Raw genomic sequence first — 15665 nt, forward strand, 5'->3', positions numbered from 1 at the left:
AAAAAAATCGACTGAAACAAAAGTCGTGTTGACCAGTGTTATTAAAGATTTTAGGCAGGGGATTTTCACCTCCATTGTAGGGAATTCAATTTACCCGTATTTCACAAGATACGTGTGCGTTTTCTTGCCTTACATTTGAGGCGCTCAGCGCCAAAACGGCCTAACCCACATAGAAATGGTACTGAGAAAAACGAAGTTGAAAGAAAACAAGTTTTTAAAATATTTTTATAATTTTTTTATTAATCATAAATACATATTAGTTGTAATATTTGTTTTAGGTTAATCATTAGGTATTAGTTTACATAGATAAAGACTGTTTTAATCAGTTAATAAAAAAATTGAAGTGGCTTAAGCCGTTTTGGCATCCATTAAAAAAAATATATTGATAGGAACTGAGGGTTAGGCCATTTTGTCTCCATTTATTAAAACAAAAGTTATGCAGATGAATAATAAAAATAACTGTGAGCGTTTTAATTGATACATATTAATAAAAATTATTGGTCTTCTTCCTGGATATCTTCATCTTCGGCTCTCGAATTTGTTTTTATATTATTATAAAATGTGAATCACTCTTTGAGTTTCTGTAAATCCTTAAACTTTGCAGCTTTAATGAATCTTCCTTCCGGATAAAGCGGTTCCAATTCAAAATTTACGTACTTGCTGGAGTTCCTTTTTGAAATATTAACTTCTTGAAATAAAACATGAATTATAAATGGCTTCGCATTTTGGAATCGTAGGCACTGAATCTTAAGCCATACAATTTTTGAAGTCTTGTCTTCGGAGATTTTTCTGTTTGATACTAGTTTCTCAATTGAATATGTGCTTTTTATTTCATCTGTCGTCATCTTTACCAAGTGACATGGTTCCCTTTTTGCCGTGAGGATTACACGATTCCAAATCATCAGGCGTATAATATTATATTTTTTTCCTTTTCAATGAGACCAAAATCTTGATCGCATGGTAGGCATGAATGGCCAGACACTAAAAATTTGTGGTCTATCCGTTCCACACAGAAGGCCGAATTATTGGCCATGTATATGCAAATAATGTTCATTCTTATCTTATGGTTTTGGCCACCACATTGATCGCGATACATTATTAACTTTTTACATTCTACATTGACGCCAGGGCGTAAGTCAACTTTATTACATAACATTTGGTTTTTACTTACATACTCTTCTCAAAAATTTATTTTTATATTATTTTTCAAATATACTCCTGCATGGCATGTAGAATAACATAGGGTTAACCTATGCAATAGTATATATTACAAAAGGTTCCGGTTCGTCCAGCATAGTCAGTTTGATTTTTTTTAAAATGTGTCTTTATGTACTTGCTTTCCACCGCCGCAGTTTATTATGTCGCTTTCCTACTTTTTCCAAAATGTGCTCCGTTAATGGTCACAAATGTAATTATACCGCTTCCATAAAGTAAACATCTAGAGAGGAATTATCTTTAAAATGTATATTTTAGATAAAACGTATCTGAAGAAAGTTATAACAGTTATCTCACAGATACATTGCAATTCTTATTGGATGGACGACGTTTTCATTGCCTCAGCTCTCTCGCGAACACATACACTTCGTACCATACTAGCAATGGATTGTTTATATCGTCTCTCTATTTACAATTGATGAGGAGATACTTTTAATTTAGTTGAGTATGGGCGAGAGTGTGTGGTGTACATGTTTATATGGGGGGTATTGTGGCTGGCAGAAAAGTGATGTCATGCTTTATGTTGCCACCCTGTTGCACTTGACAAAAACAAAATACAAAAGTGGTACATATATGGGCAAGCACACACACACAGCCTGTTGTGTAGATGCCACAGCATGGGTTAAGTCGACGAATTAACAATGTGTTAGCGCGTGTGTTGCTGCTTAGCCCTCCTAATCAACCCTCTTCGTATGACACTTGTTTTATCTTGTTTTTTTGGCTCTTCTCTCATCGGATTATAGTGTTTTCGTGGTGGTGGCTACGTGGACAGTCTGGCAACATTGGACTGTTATTTTGTTGTTCTTGTTTTTGTGTAAAGCGGAGAGTGACTGTATGAAAGTTTGTGGCCGTCCGTCGTATTGTTATTTGGGAGAATGAAACATTACGAACGAACGAACGACAAGCAGGCCATACAGTTTTGTATTTTTCACAATAGATGAGCACACGTATTTTACGCGAACGGGTCACAAACATCACAAATTGTCCAATTAAACCGAAGTTCAAATAAAATTCAATAATAATTAATTAATATTGACATCCATCTTTGCATCATCCATCTACAATTGTATTGTCGTTTTGTTGTGAGTGAAAGGAACGGAACGTTGCATTCATTTATTTGTTGGAAACGGATACATTTTCTTGTAGAAGAAGGCCACACAAGCAAACGGAAAAAAATTTCAACGAGTACAGAAAACTAAATATTGTTCCAAATTTTGTTTAGAAGAGGAAGTGAATGAAAAGTGATTTTCAAAGGAATAAATTTGTGTGTACAACAACAAATTAGCGATTGATTTTTATCGTTCCATAAGAAAAAGCAACAACAACAAAACTTTTCTAAATATACATTTGAGTGCGTGTGTGTGTGTAACAGTGAGAGAGTGTAACCGTTATTTCGAGAGGAGGAAACGGAAAGAACTTCTGCAAATCAAGTGTAAGTGTTTGAGAATGAAGTTTTCCTTATTGTTGTATTCGAACTGCCAAATTTGCAATGGTATTTTGCAAAAGGCGCAAATTCATTCCGGGTAAAACTGGATGCATTTATGCGATATGTGTTTGAGGTTTATAAGTATGTACGTACGTACGTATGTACCTGTAGAAATAATGTGCGCTATATAGGTATTACGTAGTTGTTATATTTCGATATTTTAATTCCATTTAGCCCAAAAAGAATTTTTGTTAAGAAGAAATAACAATATTTTTCTACTTTTTAACGCACACATAGGTACGTCCAGGTAAATATTTGTGTACACAGTAAGCAAGTACTGACACTTGTATATACCAATGTCTGTCTATCTGTGTTTACTTTAATGTTTAAATATTGATTTTGGGCGTTCTATTAAGTTAACAAATCAAACCAAAAGAATGAAGAAGAAAACAAATCGAAAGTAATTTTTCGGTTGAAACGAATTAACCACCAAACAGTAAGCAAAATGAAGCAAAGCAATTGTGTGTGAGCGTTGAGTTAAGTGCCGTGCCGTTGCTGAGTTCATCGCAAAAAATATAATCAAAACGCTCGGCCACAATTTATACTATAGAGACTCAACGCCTAGCCGAACGTCCAACCAACCCACCGGTCTACCGCCCGACCCCTCTTTGCTGTCAATTGCTTAACGGTTGGCGCTGCTCTACAATTGCCCCTTTTTTATTTGTTGTGCCGTGACGTCGTCTCTCCGAGTATCCAGCGTATGTGCGAGTGTACGTACGCTCACCCCAATGGCAACAACAACAACCACAGTTGTTAGGAGGCACTCTAATGACAGTGTAGAGTATTTAAATAAATCCACCTGAATGGAAAGCAATTAACACGTTAATGAAAAGTAACAGCAAAAAAAAAAAAAAACCAAAACAAACAGTTGCCTAAGAGCTCTGCTTGCTCATCTAGACTAAAGAAAAACGAAAGTGGAATTTCCTTTCCAGCGCTAATACACACTACATTTGTATGCAGGCGTTGTGGCACACAAAGACGGAACAATATAAATTCATTTGTTGTCCTTGCTCGCGCCATGTACTATGTGTGCATTTCTTGTATTTTTCACCCTCTCTCGTTCTTGTTGCTGCTGTTCTCTTGAATAGTTTCAAGGTCGTTATTTGCATTCCACACCATGGATATACATTATATTCAAACAAAAAGGAAAAAACAAATCCCGCTCTCCTGCATCCCACCTACATACATGTGTACGTACTTACATAGTACACATTGTATATTAACGATGATTCACACACACCGAATGTCCTCCAATTGGCCTTCATTAAGGCTTTTATTAAATGACAAGAATGTTTATTCGGGGCCAAAGTACATCCCAGCTGAACACAGTTATTTCTTAATTTAATTATTTCATTAAAGACTATAATTACTTAATTAAATTCTCATTTGGATTTTCTATTGCGATTCGTGCAACAAATGTCTAAGCTTAGAAAGTGATTTGTCAAAGGCAAGAATGTCTTGAACGCCAAAAGAAAATCACAATTTAAAAACTATTACAGAATTGGCTACGAAAATTGCGCTCCAAATTCAAGTAATTGAATTTCAGCCGTTAATGCCTGGGTACATAAGCTGCCTCGCCTGCTTACCTTGCTTGCTTCTGTTATCTATTATTGTCTGTCTATTATTTTTATTATGTCAGAAATGAAGCAGAAAAGCAAGGCAACCAGGCAAGGCAGCTTATGTACCCAGGCCTTAATTACACAAGGGGAAAGCAAACTATGAATAAAAGATTCTCCGAATACCCTCATCGAATAGGTTATAAATACGAAGCAGTTATCCATTGGAGTTGCTATAATACACAATTTTTCTGATGTTATAACATGGATTACTACTATTATCATATTTCCTTAATGCGTATTTTGATCAGTATTCTATCACATTCGCTCCGAAAACGAAAGATCTTCCTTTCGTGTTACGACATTGACTTTCGTATGCCAACTTTTCTTAGGTTCCCAGATGTTGATGCGCTAATAAAATCAGGCGGCTCCAAGACTTCTCACTCTTCAGTGACTCCCCTGTGTAAAAGCACGGAACGAATCGCTCAATTCGAATAGATGACTAGTGGCAATCCTTCCCTCTTCTATCGTATATCGATGGAATGTGATACAGTATCACAGCAAAATTTGAAGGAAAGGGGTTCTATGCGATGACGTGATTTCATGGCATCTTTTGCATTGGTTCAAAGGAAGTCGGGAAAGATCCTATCTTTTCATCAACATCGATTTTATTTACGCACCTGTATGTTCTCTTTTATTTATCTAAATATATATATGTTTAAAGCTATACAATATTATTTACAATAGGCTTGATGTTGTCAGAAACTCGAAATCACTATCTAAGTTTTTAAGACTCGTCGTAATGTCATCTCACATTTCCTGTATATCAGACAAGAACAACTTCTAAACAACAGGTGTTGTACGAAGCTCGAAACGTCGTTCAGACTCTGCAATAAAAATAAGTCTTCAATAATCGAACTAAAAATATAATCGGACTGATCTATTTGATATTATAAATGTTCCCTTGTCTGTTCTAAATCTGACATAGAATGAAATAAATCAACTCTTGCTTCTCGAAATTTGAGCAAAAAGACCGAAACGAACACGAATCTGAAAAGAAAGAAGTAACGACATTTGGACAGAAAATGTTCTAAATTAAAAATAAATTAATAACGCATGAATTATATTTTAATGAAAAACTCTCCACTCCGTTCATTAAATTTTATTCCCTAGGGACAGCGTGACCGCTGGAAATTTTCAAAAAGTGTCACAAAAAGTATCATTTCTGAAAAAAAGTGACACAAGTCTTTCGAAAAAGTGGCACAAAAGGTGGCACACTTTTTCACATTTTCTTTGATCTTCTACGGGCTAATAACCCAAAAATAGTATTGAATCACAATTATTTATTAAATAATTACTTTCAAAATATTGGCTTCTTTCCTTCGAATAGGGAAGTCACACAACTACTTTTTTCAACTAAACTAACCATCTGTTTTTTTTTTTTTTTTTTTTTGAAAATTAAGAGCTGGCTCACTCCATTGCCCCACGTATGTTGTTCAGTCCTGTATGTTGACAGAGGTTTTAAGCCATAGCGAAACCCTCTGTTTTTGTAACTAATTTTTGTTCGTTCGTCTATATTCGTAATAATTTTGGCATCCATAGCTCAGCCCCCAGATGACATACATAGATGGGATAATATTGCAAATATCTTCACTTGCAACTTGAGTGTAGCCGTTATGCAGACCAGACTGTCTGACTATCACTGTCAAACCTTTTCGCTCATTTCTACAAACCGAAAAGATGTTTTTACATATATCACATAAAAACAACCAAATACAAAAACATGCTGCACGCTACTTCTACACCCTGCTTCAAAATCGTCTAGTTCGACGATTTTGTGATTTATGTAAAGGGTTTATATTACAATGTATTTAATTTAAAAAAATAGTGGCACAAGATATGAAAAAGTCGCACAAAATTTCAAAAAGTGGCACATTTGGTATCAAAATAAAAAAGTGGCACAGAAGTGTCAAAGCCGAAAAATAGTGTCAAAATTGATACTTTAGTGGCACAACGGTCACACTGCCTAGGGATCTCACCCGACATGCATTTAGGGTTGTAGATCCCTACAAGTAGCGACATTATTTCTTCCTAAAACAAAAGAGTATACATTTCAAAATTTGGTTATAAAATAACAAAATAAAAGTAATTCACGAACTAGAAATTCTTAAAGCAGTACAGTTGGATGGAGTCCATGTCGAAATCATAACTGGTGATGCGAAGATAATAGGAAAAAAACATTTTGTAAGGTGAAAGAAAATTTGTTGTGGAGAGCGGAGAAAGTAAACTGCGTTGCGGTCCAGCGGTGGTGATTACATTGCAATTTTGGATGTAAACTTTTTGCTGATAAATTAATTGTACATGCATACATAGTTATTTCATGAATTCGTTTGAATTAATGAAGAGTTTTGTTCACCATGAAAATCCTATTTCAATACAGCATTTCCCTTTTCCAAACAAAGCAAGAAAATGTTATGCCAAAGCATTGGATAAAATGACTTGTCAAAGCATGGATGAAAATGGCATGTCAACGCATTGGTAAAAATTACTTGATTTGGATCCAAAAATGAATAGCATCTTTTGGGGTCCACGCTCATATCAAATTCAACGATGAAGATGCTGAAAATATGACATGCCAGATCACTTCCACCCATGATTAAATAGCATCCTTGGCATCGAATATTTTGCTGGGTAGTTTTGATTTAGGTGCCAATCGTTTTAGTGCGAATTTGTTTTTTTTTTTTTTAATTTTTAATAAAAATTGTACTTATTACGCCCAATCCTCTAGATTCGAGTTGTTTTTAACAGCGAATAATATTTGGAATGATAAATAAATGTTCATTCAGATAAATAAAATAAAAACCAACTTAAAGTCTCGGGATGACGTACAGAAATTGTACGGACGATTGAGAATGAAGAAGGCGAAAAACAGGTGGAAACTTACTTAGTCTCATTGATTAAAGATGTACTAAATGCGTTCTTCAAAGTATTTTCCAGCCTCATTTATTTATACACTTTTGCATGGGCTTAAACCGCACGCATTGGGATCCAAGTCAGAGCAGTACGGCCCATGACCCATCAATTTCACGTTTGGCCCTTCAAAAAGGTTCTGGTTTGAGTCTAATGTGAATGAGCTCACATTGTCATGGTACACAATGAATTCAGGCAAACAAATTGTGGTGTACCACTCAGAATTGACCGTCCTACGTTGCTCAACAGGCGACCATTTGCTTCGAAGTGCTTCTTCCACGAAAAACTTTCGTTGGATTTGGCAAGACCTCGAAGGTCACGGACAGGTATTCATGCAAAATCGAATGTTTGCTGGTGGAAAAAATGCCAAAGGATGCCTCTATTTCATGGTATGTCACATGACGATCTTCCATTATCGGTTCACGCACGACATCAATGTTCCCTGGCACAATGACCGTCTTTGGACGACTTTCACTACCTTTGTTTTTGAGCGAGCGTCAGCCACGATTGAATTCATTAAATCAGTTCTTCACAGTGCTAAAGGATGGTGCTTCATTGCCATGCAAAGATTTAATTGCATCAATAAACTCTTGCCAAAAGTTGTGAAAAATAATCGGACGAAAATGTTCACAAGTAAATTCCATTTTTTTGAAGTTAATGTTTTCAAGTCACTGTAAACAACGCAGAACATGGCCGAACGTCAAACCGTACTGAGTACGTTTATGATAAAAAATGTCAATGGAAATGACAAATGTCTTATACAAGTTGTTTCAGATGGGCTGGAAAACATTCGTGGCATAATACTCGCTACTTCAACGACCTTGATATTTTGAGTTCAGTGGCTCCTTCATTAAAGTCTATTTTAAGATCGCTATTACCATGGATTATCTGAATTATTATTGAAAAAGGGACATTTTGTGCTTTCAGATGATAGAAAAACTCCTTGCAAAAGATGTAATGTAATTTATGTGGCCATTTTAAAACAGTATTGGCTGAAATGTGGGGAGGAAAAGACAATATTACACGACTATACGGGTATAACCATTTGTTATACACTAAAGAGGGTATAAACACTTCCAAAATGTGCCTCATTGAAATAATTGTTTTATACCTTAAGTAGGTTTGAACGAAACCCGTTTCAGAAAATTTGGAGTCGATTTAGCAACATGTATACGTCTGCACGTCTTGCTGGAGTACACGATAACTCTCGGATGGTAAATTTTTTTCGCAAAATGATGCGCACAATAACTCTCGAAGGGAGTAGCCGATTTGGTCCATTCTTTACACATCGTAGTATTTCTACGGTACATAGATCAGTTTCGAATATGGACCATTCCTTCGGGTACCTCCACCACAAAATTTCGGAAAAGGGCTCTCGAATCGTGTTTTATTTGCAAATGATTGTTCTCGCGTCCGGCCTCTATATGACGAAACAAGGATCTTTTAGGATATGTTTACCGAATTTACTGCTTGCGTTCCTGTTTACAGCGATATTATGCTTCCTGACAGAATGACCCAAAAACCCTTAATTATACGCTGACCAACTGTAATGACTGGTGAATGAAAAAGTCCATTCAAAATCAACATCGTATGGTGTATCATTTCTCATTTCGACCACAAACGGTGTTGGTACACTATCGACATCGGATGTTGTCAGTTTGATCACGTATTGTGTAATTTTTTCTCTGGGTGTACTAACTAACTCTTTATATAACATGAATTTAGATAGCGGATGCCAGTCCATTCTGTGATGTTATCGGTCCATGTTGTCTCCTTTCTACCTCTAGCAGGCCTTCCTTCTATCCTTGTGCGGATTACAATTTGCAGTAATTTATATTTTTGATTTCGCATTATATGTCCCAAATACGCTGTCTTTCGTCTTTTTATAACTGAGATAAGTTCTCTTTCGCAGTGCATCCTTCTTAGAACATCGGCATTTGTCACATGGGCTGTCCAAGGAATTTTCAGAACTCTCCTATAAATCCACATTTCAAAAGCTTCAAGTCTTCTGATATCAGCAGTTTTTATGGTCCATACTTCCATTGCGTACAATAGCACTGACCAGACATTTTGATAAAACGAATCTTTGTTTCAAGATTAATGTCATGACTCGTAAACACTCGTCAGTATTTTGAAAATGCTTTTCTGGCCAGTTCAATTCATTAACCCTATTGTTTAAGGCTAGAGATAGAGAGGCGTTTGCAGATATAAACAAAAATATTACAAATATTGTATCCATATGTATTTATAAAAAAAATATTTGTATTGTATTGGTCGCTAACATTCGGAAAACGAATTAGCAAATAAAGAAGAAGATAGATAGCGGGTTTGGTTTCTGATGAGTAGATTTGAAGAAGTTTTGTTCATTGGAAAAATCTAATGCAGTGGACCTGTATGAAATCGACCTAGAATTTATAAAAATAATTCTCCCTCAATTTACTGTATTTTTAACTCTATTAACTCCATCCTAGGTTCACTTTCTGAGTCGATTAATGCATGTCCGTCCGTCTATCCATGTATTTTTGTAATCAATGTACATAAAGTGAAAATTAAGGATGTTAATTTCTTTGTTCAAAGGAAGAACGCTATTGCCTTTGGTGACAATCGGTTCAGATTATGATATAGCTCCCATATATATTTTCGGCCGATTTCATATATTTGAAGCACCAAAAACTAAATTGGACAGACATTTTGATGAAATTTGGAAAATGTGTCGGAATTTGGTCTAAAATAAATTTCGCCAAATTATATTGAAGTGGGAGCCATCGTGGTGCAGTGTTAAACACGGTATAATCTGCGGTATAATCTCTGACCAGAACATCAAAATTTTCGGCGGTGGCAAAACCCCTCAGTGTAATGTAGGCGACCTTTATTGAGTATTTCAGCCATGAAAAACTTTTGTACAAGTGGTGTTAAGACACGCCGAACTGTGTTGCCGCAGTGATGTTAATTTTTATATATGTTTACGTTTGTTTCTTACAGTAAACACATCAGATACGACGAATCTGAAAGAATTTTGTCGATAGGTGCATCCATAACGAAGTTATAGCTCTTTAAATATGAAAAATATTATATTATTTCCCATAAAATAACTATTTCCGAAAATTTTGTTAATATTAAAAGTTTTGGATGGGGATTTGATGGGAGGGCTATAAATATAAAATTGTAGTACAATAAGTTGACATCAACTGGATATGGGCAAAGTACCGTTATCAAGAAGTAACAAATTTAAATTTGATAAAAAGAATATAAATTCTTAATATTTCGTAGAGTAGATCTTTTGCTTGCCACCTTGGCTCTTGACTTCCGATAATTCGACATCTCTTCCAAAGTGAAATGTGTAAAAAAATCTGCCCAGCCCTGCAACCTTCTGAGATATATCGGTTCAGATTTGTATATAGACCCCATATACATATATCTTTCACCGATTTTGCTATAACTCGTTCAATTTTGGTTAATAGCCTTCACATTTAATATGCGATATTTGCTTAGGCTCCTGATCAGTTCTACTGATAATGACGAAAATCGGTTCGGATTTGGATATAGCCCCCGTATATGTATATCTTTCACCGATTTTGCTATAAATCGGTAAATTTTTGATGGATAGTCTTCAATTTTAACATGTGATATTTTCTTAGCTTCCTGTTCTTTTTACCGATTGTGATCGGGTCAGGTTTGAATATAGCTCCCATATAATTTCGACCGATGTCGCTCAATTACGAATAATTACGTCACATTTTCCTAATTTCATCAATATTTCACATACATTGCGTGTTTAGTGCATCGAATACATAAAATCGAGCGAAAATATATATGAGAGCTATATCCAAATCTAAACCAATTTTTGTCAAAATTGGTGAAACTGAAAAAGGGCCTATGAAAACATCCGATGTTAAATTTGAAGGATATTCATCAAAAATTGAGCAATTTATAGCAAAATCAGGAAAAGATATATATGGGGGCTATATCGAAATCTGAACCGATTTTTATGAAAATTGGTGTAGCTGCTCACATAGTAATTTGAATGCTATTTGATCAAAAATTGACTGAGTTATAGCAAAATCGGGGAAAGATATATGTATATGGGGGCTATATCCAAATCTGAACCGATATAAACCAAAGTTCATATTTTTCATGCCTACGCCCTCATAAGTGTCCACTTTTGTGTGGAAGCGGCAACAGTGCGCCGTTCGGACTCGGCGATAAAAAGTAGGTTCCATATCGTTGAGCTAATATGAATCGGCGTGCAATCATTCATTGTCCCTTCAGGGACAAGTTTTTATATGAATTTGCATAAAATTAACAATACATTAGAATACCGTTTTACTCTAAAAATTTCGATAATTCGTAACAAACAGTTGTTACCTCAAAGTCGTTTTGTTCTTATTTCAAATCCGTTAATCAACGACCCTATAATCCGCACAAGTGATTTCTTGCTAATATGATCCAAATTTTGTTCCAAATTTCGTGATCATATGTTGCTGACTGCCTGCCATTTAATAGGTATAAACAATAATATTTTTCTAGCAGGGCGTGGTAAATATACATACATACGTATATTTATATTGCCAAACAAATGTCTTCATACAAAAAATATAATAACTTGAACATAGACTTTTCCATCCTGTATTGAAGGTCAATTTCATTATTCCTCATTGGTCATGACCATGACCTGAATGATGGCCCACAGAGAGAGAGCGAAAGATAAACACAAGCAATTAATTTTATTACGATTGCGATAAATAAAGCCAGGAAAATTTTTGTAATGATATGTGATTTGTTGGGGTGCGAAAATATTTATTTGGGGCTGAGCCGTTGTTCTATTACATCAACAATAGAATGAACTAAAACATTTTTATTGTTAACCCCACATTTACACTTCCGCAAAAATGTCGTCACTTTGCTTTGTTGGCCTGTGTGAATATGCCAATTTCCCGCACTGTTGTGTGGCTATGTTTTGTCATTGCTTCTCTTCCTCCTTGTAGGTTTAGTTGCTACAGTCGCCGCCTTATTTTTTTTTTTTTCACTGAGATCACGCGAACTCTTTCAACCCAACTCCGTAAATCTTCTTTCAACGTTTGTAATGCCATGTCATGCAACAATCGTTAAGGGGTTTACTTCTTTTCAGTTGAAAGATATCTTTCCTGGTGTGTAACATTTTGGTTGGTTTACTTGTTTGTAGGGTGGTGGTGAGATTGGAAGCATGGTACTTTGGGTAGCAGTGAGAGAGGTCGTCTCACAACTAGAAAGCGTAACACTCAAAGTACAACAATTCGAGTTTTGCTGAATGTGTTTGTGGTTAGGTTCTTGTTGTTTTTATGCACAACTAAGAGAAAAATGTGCCATTCCAAAATGAAATACGGAAAACAACTGTGTGGAAAACGTTGCATGTAGCTCTGAAAGGGGGAAAGCATACATTTTTTTACATTATTTTCATTTTTGAGAGTTTTTGTTTGTTAGATTTATTTGGTTTCCTACCATATATGGGTTTATTGTGCTTTCCTCTCAATTGTATGTATGTACGTAAATATATATTTTTGTTGACATTTTGTTTCTGCAGGCAATGCCTTATATATAAACAGAAATATATATTGTATATACACTTCCCTACATTTCGTTGTTTTTGTTTCTTGTTCGTGTCCATTCGGAATTTCGTGTTGGCATTTTCACTTGCCATCTTACTGCCGGTGCATATTGTTGTTGGTATTGCTCATCTGGGAAAAACTAGTTCAGTGTGTAAATTTGAAAAAATCGCTTTCAATTTCTTCCTCCAAGTCTATATGTCAACAATGTGCCACCTCTCTTCTCTTGTTGACTGCCACTATTTTATGTATGGTAGATCGAACCCAACCCAACCATTTGAAAAAATGCCTAACAGAAAGTAGTGAAAATGTCAAACCTCCTACTACTATCATCACCATCTTCAATTGGGCCACAATCATTCACTGTGCATGTTCGAGTGTTTTTTTTGCGTATTGAATGATTGACCTACAGGCCAGACTAGAAGATTGACATTTCAAACGGTTTGGCATTTAGAATTCATTGCTGAAGCGCACTTGCTTCACTTTTTCCGCCCGTCCACCTGCGTTTGCTTCCATCTGTCCCAGACACTAACGAAACCATCAACCTACTACAATATATCGAGCAATAATGACGGTGCACACAAAGACGAACCGCAAAAGAAATTAAATAAGAAACATCTCAGGAATGTTTTTCTTTTCTTTTTAGTTGAAGAGAAGTGTGACAACGTGTCAATAACTTGACACAGATTTGGCCATTTTAGATGCCCATATGATCATGTTATTGAGAAACTAGGATTTACCATGAAATAAATATAAAACTTTGAAAACAAAAAAAATTACCTTCCAAATATAAAAATGGGGCGGTAGCAAAATGGGCGCATCACCAAAACATGAACCGAAATTAAAATAAATGAATAAATTATATACAATTCTGTAGACCATTTTTTCTAAACCCCAAAAATATCTTAAATAGTATCTTCCATCGCAATCGTTGTATCTCGATTCGTTCGACTATATTGATGGCGTTGTATAGCTGATACAGCTCGTTGTTCAGACGATGTCGATATTCGCCGTCAACGCAGATTGGCCCGTAGATCTTTCGAAGAATTTTCATCTTGAACACACCAAGCACTGCCTTATCTGCTTGTGCAAGTACCCCATGCTTCGTAATCATACATTTTCACGGGCAGTATGACGGAACAGAGTTAGATAAAGTCTTTTACTATCTCACAATTGTATGTACCAACATTCACAGTTGGTGCGAGATCTGTGGACGTTACGCGTGTATACCATCAACTTGGTTTTATTGCTGTTTACTGCTAGACCGACTTTAGCAGATTCTCTTTGTACTTTTTCAAAGGTATCAGTTATTTCTTTTACAGATCGACCGACCCATGTTGTCGGCATAAGCAAGTAACATGTGGCTGTTTGTATATATTGTTCCAATTCGTTTGACTTTCGCATCTCGTATAATCTTTTCTAACAAGATGTTGAAGAGACCACACTACAGGCCGTCTCCTTGTCTGAAACCTCTTTTGGTAGTAAACTCTTCGGAGATGTTCTTTCCTATTTTAAATGAAAACCGAGTATCAGTTAATGTCAAAGCCGAATGAGTTTTGCGGGAATACCAAAATCAGACATGGCTTTTAATACCTTTGAACGTATAGGGCTGTCGAAGTCTGTTTTATAATTCATTTCAGCATTATAGGTTTTTAATCAAGGTAAATATCTGGTCAATGGTGCATTTGCCCGGTGTAAAGCCACACTCATATGGTCCAATTATTTCATTGATCATTGTCTTAAGTCGTTCACACAATATCCCAGATACGATCTTATATGCAATAGGGAGAAGACTTATGCCCCTGTAATTGGAACACACAGTCTTATCTCCCTTCATGTGGACCGGACACAGGATGCTCAGGTTCCAATCGTCGGATACGCCCTCTCCTGCAGATCGTGCCAACTAGCTGATGCATACACAACAGCTCGGCTGGTAAGCCATCGGCTCCTGCGGTCTTAATATTCTTCAACCTGTTTACCTTCTGGGATTGGATCTGTGGTATCTTCTTCTTCGCTAGTATTGGATACCACCAACAGTTAAAAAAATGGTCTTTCCATAACCGTAGTACACTATCTATATCTGTTATCAGATTCCCATTCCATTTTCTTCCGATACCTCTCTCGTGCGGTACGGGTTGCTACTGATTGTTGATTAGCCCTATATGCCGCATTCTTCTCTTCACATGGATTCCTTGGTGGAGGCCTCTGGTATCCAAGAACGAATTTTGCGGCTGTTTGCATGGAGTGGGCAATACTTTGCCACTGTGCTGATATGTTATCGGGACGAGCACCCCTCGTCATTAGGCAATTGGGTTAGTTGAGTGGAATATGCAGTGGCTATCAGATCGTACATCCAACACACTCGATGAATGTCTTCCATCAGTCACAACGTGATCAATCCGGTTTCGTGTTTTCTGATCAATTTCAATACACTTCATATATTTATTTTATTTCGCCGCTTACTGGATTTGAACACACGAACTTCTGCTTTGTAGCCGAACACACTACATACTAGACTACGCACACGAACATTAAGGGTTGTTTCAATGTTTACATGTGCGCCACCAAGTGTTCATTGGGTTTTTTTTTAACAAAAGTACCCTGCCGACGGTGAGCGTTGAACACACAACACTCTGATTTGTAGTCGGACACACTACTCATAACTTAATAAGGAGTAATTTAAGTAGTTATTTTTGTTTATATTACTTTGTAATGGGTTACATAATGAGTAACGGATCCGAATTTTTTCTAAGCGCTCGTAAAATATATCTTTGGTCTGCTCGACCTTGTCTTCGGTGGTTATGCGACTTATGGCAAGTCTTTCATCCACCGGGTGAAACTGAATATCAGATGTTT

General features: G+C 36.2%; 1 protein-coding gene across 3 annotated transcripts in view; it reads left to right on the forward strand.

The window, feature by feature from the left end:
* Window positions 1-15665, forward strand: part of LOC141399689 (uncharacterized) — a 132512-nt gene that overhangs the window by 89605 nt on the left and 27242 nt on the right. The window contains exon 1 of one of the 3 annotated variants that reach the window (XM_073978899.1): window positions 2035-2647. The exons of the other annotated variants lie outside the window; for them this stretch is intronic. The gene's annotated coding sequence lies outside the window, so the exon portion shown is untranslated. Of the gene's footprint in view, window positions 1-2034; window positions 2648-15665 lie in introns of those variants that run through there. 3 annotated transcript variants of the gene reach the window in all.

Source organism: Musca autumnalis, unplaced genomic scaffold (genome assembly GCF_047663935.1).
Source record: "Musca autumnalis isolate F117 unplaced genomic scaffold, ASM4766393v1 scaffold_3, whole genome shotgun sequence".
In the NCBI taxonomy this organism is placed as follows: Eukaryota; Metazoa; Arthropoda; class Insecta; order Diptera; family Muscidae; genus Musca; species Musca autumnalis.